Below are 14,195 nucleotides of genomic sequence, written 5' to 3' on the forward strand. Positions count from 1 at the left end.
TATGGATTGAAACTACAATACTTTTATGATATACTTTAAATAAACCATACTTACTTCTGGTTTTATTTAAGTATTATTTTGACCAAGAAAAGCATAACTATGCTTCCTTTTTGCCCAGTAATTTTCCTTCTTTTGTGGTACAGTGATATGGTTTTAGAAAAGCCTAGATGAGGCACTTAGTGCCGTGATCTAGTTGATTGGATAGGGCTGGGTGATAGGTTGGACTGGATGATCTCTTCCAACCTGGTTGATTCTGTTCTATTCTATTCTGCAAAACATCCTGCACTGTAAATGGTTTCCAGGTATTCCAGCCACTACTGACAAAACATGTCAATTTTTTTTTTTAATGTAGTCTACTAAGTTTGCCAGGGAAAAGTGAAGACAATGACATTTCCTCCATGACTAAGGCAAAAAATAAGTGCTTTCTGAGGAAATATCCTTTCCTTTTTCAATAAGCTTGCATGTTACTCTTCCTACACTGATAGGTTGCCAAGGATTTTTATTAAAAACTTGAAAAATTCTCATGGCTTCCCCTCAGATCTGAGTGGATTGTTCATATGTCTGATGCAGGCACATAGGAGGCAACTAATGTAACATGCTTAAGTTTTTTGTGTCCTTGACAATTATATCTTAAAATACAAACAACTTGGAATTGCACAGCATTTGGTTGTAAAAAAGGAGGTGTTACCCTGCAGACTTCAGTTACTTAGTATGGGTTTAATGATAAGGGGCAAAAAGTGTTAAAGCAGATTACAGGTAAAGAGAAGAGTAACACTCTTCTAATTTATTTGCTGTACTTAAGACTCTGAACACTTACTGTTTCTGCCTAGGTAGATATCAACAATACCATATTTTCATGCTGATTACACTCAGATTACTTTTTTAATAATCAGCTTTGGGGCAGAATTCAGCACCAACCTGACAAGGCAGAGATAGAGTACTCCGCTTGTAGCAGCTGCAGAGTATGTCAGATAGCATGCTGCATTATTTCTTAGCTTCCATTCAAGAGGTGAAGATAGCCTGTGTCCTAATCTACAGTGGTAAACTGAAATGGAAGGGGCAGTAAGGGCAATCAAATATATGAAAATGACTTCCCTAAATCTGTCCAGTAAAAGTTTTGTGTTAGCAAAATCATCTGAATTGTTAGGTAACAAGAAAAGAGACACCAGAAATACTTCAAAAGGACTATTTTGATGCTATTTGTGAAAAAGGATTATAAACAGAGTATGTCTCCAGAGTAGACAAAGGAATGCAGTGACTTTCTAGGATGCTTTTAGTTTGAGATCATAGACTTGGGAAGCATTAGAGAGCCAGGAATACCAGCTCAATGAAACATCAAAGAGCTTGGCCAGAATCACTTACTGAAAGTAAATTTCTAATGGAAGGAAACGCCAAGGCAGCAAAATCAGTCTCCTGGCATCTAGTAGGCACTACAATCCTTGGAAATTTTTTTGTGGTAATACATTTTGTAGAATGCCATCAAGACTGCTACTGTATGCTAGAAAATCTGATGATAAAGTTGTGATGTGACAGGAAGAGTCGAAAGGCAGATTAAAAATGCATCCATATATTTAGGTCAATAAACAGAAAAGAGTTGATTGTATAACAATATTCTAGAAATACAAGTACATTTTGATTAATCTTGTGCAAAAAGATCACTGGAAAATGCTACTGTGCTTTGTCCAGAATGAACACTCTAGTTCTGTTTAGAAGAAAGAGGCAGGTGTAATCATAAGTGGTTAAATAGCATGTTGGCTGTCTGATAAGAATATTATAGCATGCAGTGAAGAGACAAAATTTCCTTGCTTTTACTTTGCTTCCCATATGTGATGTTATCAAGGCTTTGTCAGCGATCAAAGCTGGAGGTACAAAAACCTGAAAGTAACTTGCTTTCTGAAGAGTGGAGGTTGTGAGTCTTCCTGAAGAAGACAGAGGATAAGGAATATACATAATTTTTCAACCTTTGAATTCAGTTTCACTTTTTGTCTTTCATCTTATTTGAGGTTCTTTCCCTTATGAAAACCTCCAGATCAAGGAAAAATGTAGAGATTAGAGAAGGCAACCATAAAACCAATTATTTTCCATAAGAAATAGGTTTTAAAAGTAACTGTTCTACATAAAAACACAACAAATTTATAAATATAAAAGACAGTTCTTTTCCTTTCTGTGCAGCTTTAGGAAACATGCCTGTGTCTGCTCAAATTAGTTTGTATGTCAGTGATTCCATTGGTTTAGAAATATTTGTACCCAGTTTTACTCCTGTTTCTGTAGATTTCAGACTAAGTACATAACTGTAACTTTCACATTCTCTGTATTCTCTGATACCTTAGATATTAAAGTGTTAAAAATAGGGTAAAAATATGTTTGGGTGGCTGAACTCAAAGAGTGGTGGCCAGTGGAATTAATTCCAGGTGGTGGACAGTCACAGGTGGGCTCAGTACTTGGGCCAGTATCGTTTAATATCTATCAATGATCTGTATGAAGGGATCGAGTGAACTTGCAGATGATGCTAAGCTGGATGGGAGTGTTGATGTGCTTGAGAGTAGGAGCTATGGAGGTATCTGGATAGGCTGAACAGATGGGCCAAGGCCAATGGTACGAGGTTCAACAAGGCCAAATACCATGTGCCGCACTTGAGTTAAAACAACCCCATGCAATGTTATAATCCTGGGGAAGAGTGGCTGAAAAGATACCTGGCAGAGAAAGACCTGAAAGTGTTGATGACAGCTGGCTGAATATGAGCCATGAGTGTGCTCAGGTGGCCAAGAAAGCCAAGAGCATTCTGGGTTGTATTAGAAATAGCATGGCCATTAGGGTAGTAATTAGGTGTAGATTAGGAGTAGGGAAGTGATTGTGCCCCTGTACTCAGCGCTGGTGAACTTCTACCATAAATACTGTGTCCAGTTTTGGGCCCCTCACTACAAGAAAGAGATTGATGTGCTGGAAAGTGCCCAAAGGACAATGAAGCTAGCGAAGGGTCTAGAGCACAAGTCTTACAAGGAGCAGCTGAGGGAACTGGAGTTCCCTCAAAGAACAGAGAAATGCAGGATGAAGGGAAACCTTATCACTCCCTACAACTACCTGAAAGGAGGTTGTAGTGAGGTGGATGTTGGTTTCTTTTCCCAAGTAACAAGTGACAGGACAAGAGGAAACATCTCAAAGTTGTGCTAGGAGAGTGTAGTGGTTTAGCCCAAGGGCTGACCTGCGTGCTCCCCCAACACAAAAGTGAGGGGAAGAGTGATTCACACAACTCAGGGTTGAGATAAAGGGATAAGAGTTGAATATAACGTAAGATAACATAATCAACATGCATAATTACCCTAGCTATTAATAATCTAATTAATTGAGTAATACAATGCGCAATTACTTTAGCTTAGCCTATTTGTGGAAGAAGTGCAGTGAAATACAGGGGGGAAAAAAACCAGCATAAAACAGCAGCTGCCCAACTCCCACCCATTACACTGTCATGTATGCAGAAAAACAAAAAGCCCACACCCAGGAATGTGGAACTCAGAAGCAGCAACTGGATCAGGAAGCCTCCCATGTTGCAATCTGAACTTCAAGCCCTGTAATACTTTGCTCCACTTAGCACTTCCATTTCTGAAGCTGGCATGACTGTGGCATGGTATGAATAACAACAGCAGGTTCAATTCAATCCATAACAGGGAGGTTTAGACTGGGTAGGAGATAAAAATTCTTCACCAAATGAGCTGTAAAGCATTGGAACAGGTTTCCCAGGCAGGTATGTAAAAGACACATAGATGTGGCACATGGGGACATAGTTTAGTGATGTACTTGACAATGGTAGGTTAATAGTTGAACTCAATTATATTAAGGGTCTTTTCTGACCTAAATGATTTTATTATTCTATGATTATTAGGGGACCATTACTTTGAGGTAATTTATTTTGTAGTGTCTCATATTGAATCCATGAGTCCAGATGTAGCAAACCCACAAATTTTGGTTGTTTAATATATGTGACTCAGTTTCAACCACATTTGACTCAACATAGATCACTGAATTAAATTCAGAATTTTCTGCTTTTGCAGCCAAACTAGAGCACAGAGAAACTGACTTTAAATTATGATTCTACTGCCAGCAAAATCAGAGTATCTTTACTGCTCTGGATACTGCTGAGGCTCTTCACTTGTATTTTTTTTGGCTGTAATTCAAACTTTTTTTTACTTTCCCACGTCATGCCTCTTTCAGCTGGGTATAATTTTGTATGTTTGCCAGGATTAAATTGATGTCATACAACACAGAGATGCTTCAGGAAACTCAGAGTAAAAATCCTTGGGTATTTATGTATTTTTCCACTTTGGCTTAAACAAGTAACAATTTTACAAGTAGTCTTTGTCATTACTAAATATGCCTAGTTTTAGTAAAGAAAAACAGAAGAGCTACTAAGGCAATTACTAACTTTGTTGTGGGTTAATGCTCTTTCAGTGCCTTGTAGGTCTACATAGATAGAGAGGTAATTAGTTTATGTGCTAAGAGAACTGATTATGCTGCCCAGACCTTTAGGGGTCTGACCAGGGGGAGGGTCTGAAAGATGCAGGAAAGACAGAGCCCAGAAGCCTCTTCATGTGGGAAGATACCTATGACCTGTGCAAAATTTTCATTAGTGTAAAATCTTTTTTCTTACACAGTTCTTTCCTCACCATGCTCCATTACTTATAAATGCTAAATATAATGTTTACTGCTGTCTTATCTTCCAGTGAAAAGCAAGCTGGAGGAACCAAATGCATGTTAGAAAGGCTGAAGATGCTAGAGTTGAGCATGGAACACAGCAGCCTAAAAGCCCAGAGAGAGAGAGAGAGAGGGAGCAAGAATCATGGACTGTAGCCAGTGAAAGCTGCAGGAAATCAGGTGGGGTCAAGCTTGTAATTAGTTTGGTATTTGTGAACCAGAGTCTCTTGTTTTCTTGACCTTTATCCTCTGACATAGACGATTTGTAATTCTGTAAAGGACTGCCTGAAAAAGCAGGACCAAGAACTGCTTTTCCTTGCAAAACTGCAGACTAACACAAAGAATTAAGGCACACCTCTGCATTCTAATGCAGGTAAGGCCCAGCTGGAAGGAATTCTTAAAGTCAATCAGGCCACACTGTCCAAGCACAAAGAAGTGGAGGTCTAAAGCATTTATATCCTAACCATTGCCCTGCTGTGACAGATAGACTTTAGTCTGTCAGCTTATATCTAGTTACAGTATGAAAAAATTTCAAATCCTATTGCTTCAAAGGCAGAATGAGCTTGATACTGTTTGATATGTCAGGCTGGAATAGCTGACATGCAAATCAGGATCCAAAATGTTTGCTCTTTTATGCTTAGCCAGGTTCAGGCAAGATCAAAGAAGCCTCTAAAACCTTTGATTTTATTGAGGGGAAATTGAAAAAGTTGCCCAGAGCTTACAGAAGGTTAGAGAGGACCCTGAGCAGAAATAGACAAGAATCCAAAGGACACAGTAATAATAAAAAAAGACTCCTTTTTCTTCAATCAAAGTATATTTCTTATTTGACATTGCATTTATGAAATACTGACTTATTTGATATGGTGAAGAGGTCCCTCACAACGTCGTCTTGGAAATTATTCACAGAAGATAAAGGATTGGGATATAAGGGTCTTTGGATTCCATAGGCTCTTTCTTTTAGTTGGTACTACATGTCCTAGGCAATTACAATATTAAGTCTGAAAGCTACCTTAAAAAAATAGGGTTGAGAGACCACCAAGAGAGACACACAGGGAAATAAGACAAATGTTTTTGTATTAGAAATTACCAACATTTTGATTGAGCTATTCAATTGTTATGGAGCTTATAATAGGTATATTTGGTTTACTCTTTCTTCTAAGCTAACAGTCTTTATAAACATTCTCTTGAACAAAGCATTTGAATTCTTTTCTTGTAGTTTGGATTCACAAGTACAACAGTTTCAGGGTTGAAACTGCACTCGATTTTCAACAGGATTAGACTTTAAAACATTAAACCTTAAAATCTTGGATGCTAAACTGTGGTGTGTCCCACGTGGCATTAGACAAGAATGCAGTAGACAAAAAATAGTGCTCATTGTTCAGTATCATGTTGCAACAACGTGGGCTAAAGAACATAAATAAGGGTTTAAACAGCCCTAATGCAGGATATTATGCTAAAAATACTTTCAGGAATGCACTGAAATTTACTAGATTGCTGACTTTGTCTCTGCAGTGACAAGCAAGATCACTTTAATACTATGTTCTGTGCTAGCTGCATGAGATTAGACTTTTAACGGACAAACTGACAAATGGTAACCAGTAAGTGTTCATCCAAATAGACATTATAGGAGCTTTTATTTAACATGCAAAGACCAGGAACATATACTGGAAATTTCAATGGCTTCCTGAAATACTTACCTTTATTGTCTATAAAGAAGTATTTTAATGGATCATAATTTTGGTGTGGGGTTTTTTTGTACCACTAATTGTAATATATTTTGTCTCAGAATATCTCCATGAGGCAGAGAAAATATTTTCTCCTCACTTGATTAAGAAAACTGGGAACAAACATCCATGGTGCATTTCCTGTGTTATTCTACGTCTTGATTTTAGCTCAGACTTTCCGTATTATTTAAATGCAAGTGTACACCATGGCACGAAATCTAGGAGTGAAGTTTGATTTGCTCTAATTGTAAGTGTCTCCACCTGAACAATGTTTTCTGAACTCCTCCTATAGTCAAGGGAGAGCTGCTACTCAGTGCAGGCAGGGAACACAGGAGTCTTCAGCTGGCCGAATGTGTTTACTATGAGATAAAATCTGTACATGTTTTTGACCGAACTGGCTCAGTGATTTAACTGCCCTGACAAATCTTGGTCTAATGTTTTGGCAGCTAGATCATCCATGTTGAAGTGTCACATGAATACTTTTTTCATTCCCTGAAGAACATTAATTTAATAAACCAACATGAGAAAACGAAACAAAACTTGAACTGGCTGTTAACTGTTTATTTCTGTTTTCATTGAACCAGTTCTACTGTTTATTTAGAAGCTCTGATCTGCCAAAAAGAAAATACTGGATAAAGGAGAGGGAAGAGAGACAAAATTATTGGCAATTTCAGCTTAATTTCTACTGGGAAAGTATCTTATATTGTGCCTAAACAGAAGACTATTAGGATATACCTGAAACTTTAGAAGAGGTTAAGAAAGGTGGAATTGCTGATTTATTCTCAGTGTTGTGTGATTTTCTTACTTATCTGAACAAGTCTGGAAGTGTGTTTTAATGGGCTTGAATACTTCAGCATTTCTAGTTCCTGCATTTCAGAAAGAGTATTAGAAAAGACATGAAGAAGAGTGGCAAGATTGATCCACCACATGGAAGAAACTGTGAAAACAGAGCAGGACACCTCTGCTTTCAGGACACCTCAGCTTGCATGACAGATGACTCAGTAGTAAATTTTTCTAAGTACCATGCATGACAACAGTAATTTTGTACTTACCTCCTCATGATACAAGAGCCAAGTGACAGCAGATGATGGTACCCAACAGTAAGTTCAAAGCTCACCTTTTCACAAAGTGTATAATGTACCAAAGGAAATCATCTTCACAGGCTGATGCAGAGACCAAAAATTTAGATTGAAAAACTGATTCAAGAAGGATTTAAAAAGCATATGAAAATAATTGATGAAAAATCATCAAGATCTCCTAAACAAAAAGATGCAGGTAAGAGGTACCTTACCTAACCTAACCTTACCTCTGATGTATGAAGTACCTAAGACTCTAATCTGAAGTACAGGGTAAGATACTTGCCATATGTTTGCTGTGGACACCATGGTGTTTGCATCAAAGATGTTGCTTGAGTTTAAATTGAGTAAAAAATTGCATTGCATTTTAATGCTTCCAGGAGATATAATTAGAAGAGACAAATGAGCGTTACGTGTTCTTTATGCCTCTAAGTAAACGTGCTAATTCTGCTCAATCTAGATAAAATAAGCAACATATTATATCCTGGTTGTAACATAGGTAGGCAGAAAAAGGGTATGCCCCCAGCTTAGCATGGGAGGGGCATGGAAAGAAGCCTGTGAATGGGATGTGTGAATTCAGTGCAGAAGAAGATGACATGTGTGGTTTGTAAAGTTTATTTCATATGCATTATATAATGTAAGGCAGATGTAAAAAAAGTTTCACGGTCTTAGAGTTAAAATATGCAGCAATGTGGAGAGAGATCTTGGAAGTGATTTGTGTTATTTCATGTGATCTTTTTTCTCTAGCGTAGTGCCTTAGATACCTTTCTTGTTCTGTTTCACCAGCTGTCTCCTGCTGGCCTTTCTGGATCCTACCTTTTCCTCCCAGGTGTTCCTGCCTCCAAGCTTCTCCACAGCCTTCATTCTTTTCCCTTGATGTCCCCACATGGTTGTTCCACTGCTTTTATTCCCTGAGCCTCATCCAGTGAACTTGCTGCTGTGATGGTAGCAGATGCTCCTGGGGAGTGACCAGCACTATCCGAAATGGACCCTTTCACATCTCTGTCTCCTACCTCTTAGTTGTAGTGGCTAACTGACCTGAAGAGACCCATGACTGACTGCACACAGCTTACCAACTGTTCATCACACTGCACTCAGTGCAGGCTCTAATCAATGATGACATTGTATGCAGAAATAACCAACACAGCTTAAAGCTGGTCCTGAGGTCACCTGGAGTGTTATTGCAGGGAAAGTGAGTAGGCGGTCCCTGCTCATCAGAGAATGCTTTTCAGAGGGTCTGACATACCTTGCATCCTTAGCTGGCAACTGGGAGCTCTTTTTCTCCCTCTTCTCCACTCTCTCTTTCCCCAGAAGTAGCATTCAACACGAGAGATAGTTTATGCCATCAGCTGCCCTTGCTAATAACACTCTGTGTGTGAACCTGTCTCATCATCCTCTATTTAACAAACTCAATCTTTGTCAGTTTAAAGGCATTTTAGGTCAACATTCTTACAGTCTTCATCTTTATCTTTGGTAAATTATTTTAATCATGTATTAATGCCCTAATTATTGAGAGATCTTAAACCACTCATAATATTTGTGGGTTTTTTCCTACATAGATGCATCCTTACTCTCACAATCAAGGCTAATTGATTTTTGCAGAAGAGGAAATATTGTCTTCACTTAGTACTAAGAACACCGAGTTCCCAGTCTCCAGTTACAGATGGATAAGATGTGGGGATAAGTGTGGAAACTATTATTTCGTGGGTTGCTTGTCTGGTTATAATTAGAAGACTGAGGCTATCATATTTGCTCTGCATTATTTTGGAAAGGGCTAAATCCCAAAGAGGTATAAACCTTTAGAGCAAGTTTGGGTTAAATTCATTTTCAAAGTAACTTCATGCTGTCAGTGTTAAGTTTTCTGTTTATGTCAAGAGTCACCAGTTATTTAGACCAAGAGAGACTGTGTTTAAAATCAGTTTAATGTGATAGAAGCTCTATAATATGCATAACAAAGTATTTCCATAGAGTCTGGGACCAAAGCATCTGGATTTTATTTGCTATATGAATCACTTTTTTTTTTTTTTTTTTGGTAGAAAACATTTATATTGTTGCTAAAGAAATGTGTCATCTGAGCCATTGTAAAGACTGAGACCAAGCATGTTACAGATGGGTAAGCTTATTTTTCTAATATTTGAAAAGGATTATATTTGAGCTGTGGTATGTAACAGAGTAGGAAAGAACCACATCTATTATTATGTAATGTAAAATTAGTTTTGTATCTAATGTAAAATGTAGTTCTCCATTAAAATCAGCATAGTTTTGTACTATCAAATATATACTGACATTTGAGATTGAGCCCCATGATGAGAGGTTGGGGGAGCTGGGGTTGTTTAGCCTGGAGAAGAGGAGGCTCAGGGGTGATCTCACTGCTGTCTACAACTACCTGAAGGGAGGTTGTAGCCAGGTGGGGGTTGGTCTCTTCTCCCAGGCAACCAGCAACAGAACAAGGGGACACAGTCTCAAGTTGTGCTGGGGGAAGTATAGACTGGATGTCAGGAGGAAGTTCTTCCCAGAGAGAGTGATTTGCCTTTGGAATGGGCTGCCCAGGGAGGTGGTGGAGTCACTGTCCCTGGAGGTGAAAACTGCAACAAAATTAACAATGCAGGACAATTATTAAAGTTTTTTGTCCTGTGCAGGTGATATGCAGCTGCTTAGCATGAATAATATTCTACAGACATCTGTATAAGTTAAAAAAAATCTAAGAATTATGGAAGTTATGCCAAAATGGTGAAACTTGTGGAGTCTTAATTCATTTTATGTAATAATGTAATGACAAGTGACAATTTGACTATGCATTTTAACTGAGTGCTCATTTTTTACTTGGAATTTCATATGACTATATGTTCAGGTGTTTATAGAAGTAAAACAGCCTTTAAAATATTTGCTCTGCTGTAACTATATTTCAAGGAGAATTTTTTATCTTGCATTTTATTTCATGCTAAATGCCAGTCTACTATGTGGTATTTTATCTGATCTTTGCTACTTTAGCCTTTTTCCTAATATCACAGTATCACCAAGGTTGGAAGAGACCTCATAGATCATCAAGTCCAACTCTTTACCACAGAGCTCAAGGCTAGACCATGGCACCAAGTGCCACGTCCAATCCTGCCTTGAACAGCTCCAGGGACGGCGACTCCACCACCTCCCCAGGCAGCCCATTCCAGTGTCCAATGACTCTCTCAGTGAAGAACTTTCTCCTCACCTCCAGCCTAAATTTCCCCTGGCGCAGCCTGAGGCTGTGTCCTCTTGTTCTGGTGCTGGCCACCTGAGAGAAGACAGCAACCTCCTCCTGGCCACAACCACCCCTCAGGTAGTTGTAGACAGCAATAAGGTCTCCCCTGAGCCTCCTCTTCTCCAGGCTAAACAATCCCAGCTCCCTCAGCCTCTCCTCGTAGGGCTTGTGCTCAAGGCCTCTCAACTTATCTTGTTTCCCTGTGTATCATCAAGATTTGTGTTCTATATCACTGAGCTGCATATGATCATACAGATTTATGATCAAGACATTGGTTTACAGATCAAATAGCTTTAAGTTATTGTCTTGGTTCCACTTTATGATACACTCTTGCCCTGGTTAGTGCTCCTGCATGATGTTTCAGGCAACATTTATTTCTTTGCATGAAGAAACTCTTCAAATCTTGGTTAGCTTAAAGACTAACGCAATCAAAGAATATTTCTGTAAATCTTTGTAACTCCTAGAGGTAAGGCTGAGCATCCCTGAAATTGTACTAACTGTAATCAAATCATAGAGTCACAGGAACATTTGGGTTGGAAAAGACCCTTAAATCATCAAGTCTAACTTTTAACCTAGTGTGGGAATCCGATATAAGAAAGAAAAACAACGAGCAGTGTATGAACACTTGACCTTGTCCCCACAGCTTCAGGTTGCCTCTCACAGGGGAGGAAAAGATAGTCAGACATCTGGCCTGGAGGGAAAACCAGACATGATGTATGTAAAAGACTGGGCTGTACTTGCCTAAATTATGCTAATGTGTTGTTTGTATGATGGGATAAAAGGAGTCACCATGAGAATGATGAAGGCCTTTTTGGGGCTCTTTTGGTCTTATGCTTTTGGTTTTCTGTCCTGAACAGGTTTGACGCTTACTCTGGCCTGGAATAAAGAGCACCTGCTTCAACCCAATGTGTGTTTGTTGCATCTGCCAGACTCCTGGCAGCCACAACCTAACACTACCAAGTCCAACACTGAACTGTGTCACTGAGTACCAAATCTATACATCTTTTAAATACAAGTCATTAAAATCTTGATTGCAAATGGAATACAAATTATGTTAGAGTTGCAGTAGCATAATTATTTTATACACAACATGTCAAAGAAGCATCTCAACTGAAATTCACATTGGCTTTGTGTGAAGATATTAATGTTAACATGATATGGTTCTCAACTGAACTGGTGTTAAGGTAAGTTAACACAAGTCTGTAGGGCTGGATGGACTGCACCCAAGTGTGCTGAAGGAGTTGGCAGATGTGCTTGCCTTGAAGGCCTGGCTCATGTGATCTCCTTCTATGACAAGATGACCCAACTATTGGGTGAGGGAAAGGCTGGATATTGTCTACCTAGGCTTTTGAAGAGCTTTTGACACTATTTTCCATAGAATTCTCATGGAAAAACTGGCTGCTCCTGGCTGGGATGAGCATGTGTCTACTGGATAAAGCACTGGCTGGATGAAGGGGCTCAAAGAGTGGTGGTCAGTGTTAATTCAGCTGGCAGCTGGTCACAAGTTGAGTCCCCTACAGCTCAGTATTGGGACCACTTCTGTTTAACATCTTTATTGATGATCTTGATGAAGACATAGAGTATGTCATCAGTAAGTTCACAGAGGACACCAAGTTAGGTGGCATTGTTGATCTGTGTGAGGGTAGGGAGGCCCTACAGAGGGCCTTGGATAGATTGGATCAATGGGCCAGTGTTAATGGGATGACCTCCAATAAGGCCAAACACAAAGTCCTAAACTTGGGCCACAACAACCCCCATCAACACTACAGGCTTGGGGAAGTATGTCTGGAAAGCTGTCTGGTGAAAAGAACCTGGGAGTTCTAATTGACAAGCAGCTGAATATGAGCAAGTAGTGTGGCCAGGTGGCCAAGAAAGCCAATGGCATCCTGGCTTGTATTAGAAATGCTGTGTGCAGCAGAAGTAGGGAGGTGATTGTCCCCTTGTACTCTGCTCTGGTGAGGCCACACCTCAAGTATTGTGCTCAGTTTTGGGCACCTCAATACAAGAGAGACATTGAGGTGCAGGAGTGAGTGCAGAGGAGGGCAGTGAAGCTTGGAGAAGAGCCTGGAGAGTAAATGTTATGAAAAACAACTGGGAGAGCTGGGGCTGTTTCGTTTGAAAAAGAGGAGGCTGAGGGGAGACCTCCTCACTGTCTACAGCCACATGAAAGGACGTAGTGAAGAGGTTGGTGCTGGTCTCTTCTCACAGGTAATTAACAATAGTATAAGAGGGAATGGCCTCAAGCTGCAACAGAAAGAGTGGTCAGGCATTGGAATGGCTGCCCAGGGAGGTGGTTGAGTCACCAGCTCTGTCATTTAGATGTGGTGCTCAGGGATATGGTTTAGAGGTGAACTTTGTAGACTAGGGTTCTCACTTGAACTTGATGATCCTGAGGGTCTTTTTCAACCTGAATGTTTTTGTGATTCTATGATTCTGATGTATTGCTATAATAAAATTTTCAAAATACAACTATTTTGTTACTTATATTTTCACATTGAATGATAGAAAGATAAAAATCTCTACTAGATTGACATATAGGAAGAACTGTATGAGGCATGTTACATATTTTTTTCTATATTTTAATCATAAAATAAGGTTTTCTCACTGATAGGCTTTCTTTCATGCATTTTCAGGCTGAGATCACAATTTCTGATTTGTGTGTGTGTGTGGCATGTGGACTTAACGTGTTCTTCCAAAATATATAAACCAAATACATGCTCCTTCAAAATCCTATCATCATAGTAATGGGAAGACATTCAGAATTAATTTAATGCCAACTCTTTCTTACTAGTTTCAGACTTGTAGCAGCTGGAGCAGGACATTTTCATTTTGAATGAGCAATTCTCCTTCTAAGTGAATGGAATACAGATTGACATTCCATATTAAGAGAAGGTTTTGCCACAGGTCACCTTTTCCATAAATGATAAATACCTGTCACCTCTGCAGTTAAGGAATCCTAGCTGGTACTGAGCATTTTCAGATGTGTTTCAAAAATGAGATTGAGCAAAGGTTCTTCTGTTAGCAGTTTGAATAATTATTTGACTTTACAAAGCTTGCAGCTGCAAGCATGGCATATTGTAAATACATAAGCATTTTCACAGTGTACTTTATTAAGTCTTTAAGTTAGAGATTGTTTGTTCATCATCTGTCAAAACCAGATTTGTTGGGATGGGCCAAAGTACATTTAATTTCTTTATTCTCTCCTCAGTCTACCCCATTAGCACTATCAACCTTCATTATGATGGTGAAAAAAATACCTGTACAATGTTTCTCCCATCATGACAGTTAAAGCCTACACATAACAATGCCTTGTTATTTGTTCAAAACACTCTTAATTTTGTTAAAGGCCAGTCTATGATACCTCTCCCAGCCTTTTCTTAGCTCTGACAAGAAGAAAGTATGACCACACTTTATCAGATGAGCAGTGTGTAGGGACAGCAGAAATTCAGTCTTTGCTTGACATTGTGTGAT

General features: G+C 39.1%; 1 long non-coding RNA gene across 2 annotated transcripts; it reads left to right on the forward strand.

Annotated features, from left to right (window-relative positions):
* Positions 1-4,731: 4,731 nt before the first annotated feature.
* LOC135175512 (uncharacterized) lies at positions 4,732-13,156 on the forward strand. 2 transcript variants are annotated; one of them, XR_010302376.1, is made up of 3 exons: positions 4,732-4,869; positions 9,526-9,602; positions 11,582-13,156. It is a non-coding gene; the product is annotated as an uncharacterized LOC135175512 (long non-coding RNA). The 2 variants fall into 2 exon arrangements; XR_010302375.1 differs by lacking the exon at positions 4,732-4,869 and adding an exon at positions 6,633-7,688.
* Positions 13,157-14,195: the final 1,039 nt, after the last annotated feature.

The sequence above is a fragment of the Pogoniulus pusillus genome, chromosome 5 (genome assembly GCF_015220805.1).
Source record: "Pogoniulus pusillus isolate bPogPus1 chromosome 5, bPogPus1.pri, whole genome shotgun sequence".
NCBI lineage: Eukaryota > Metazoa > Chordata > Aves > Piciformes > Lybiidae > Pogoniulus > Pogoniulus pusillus.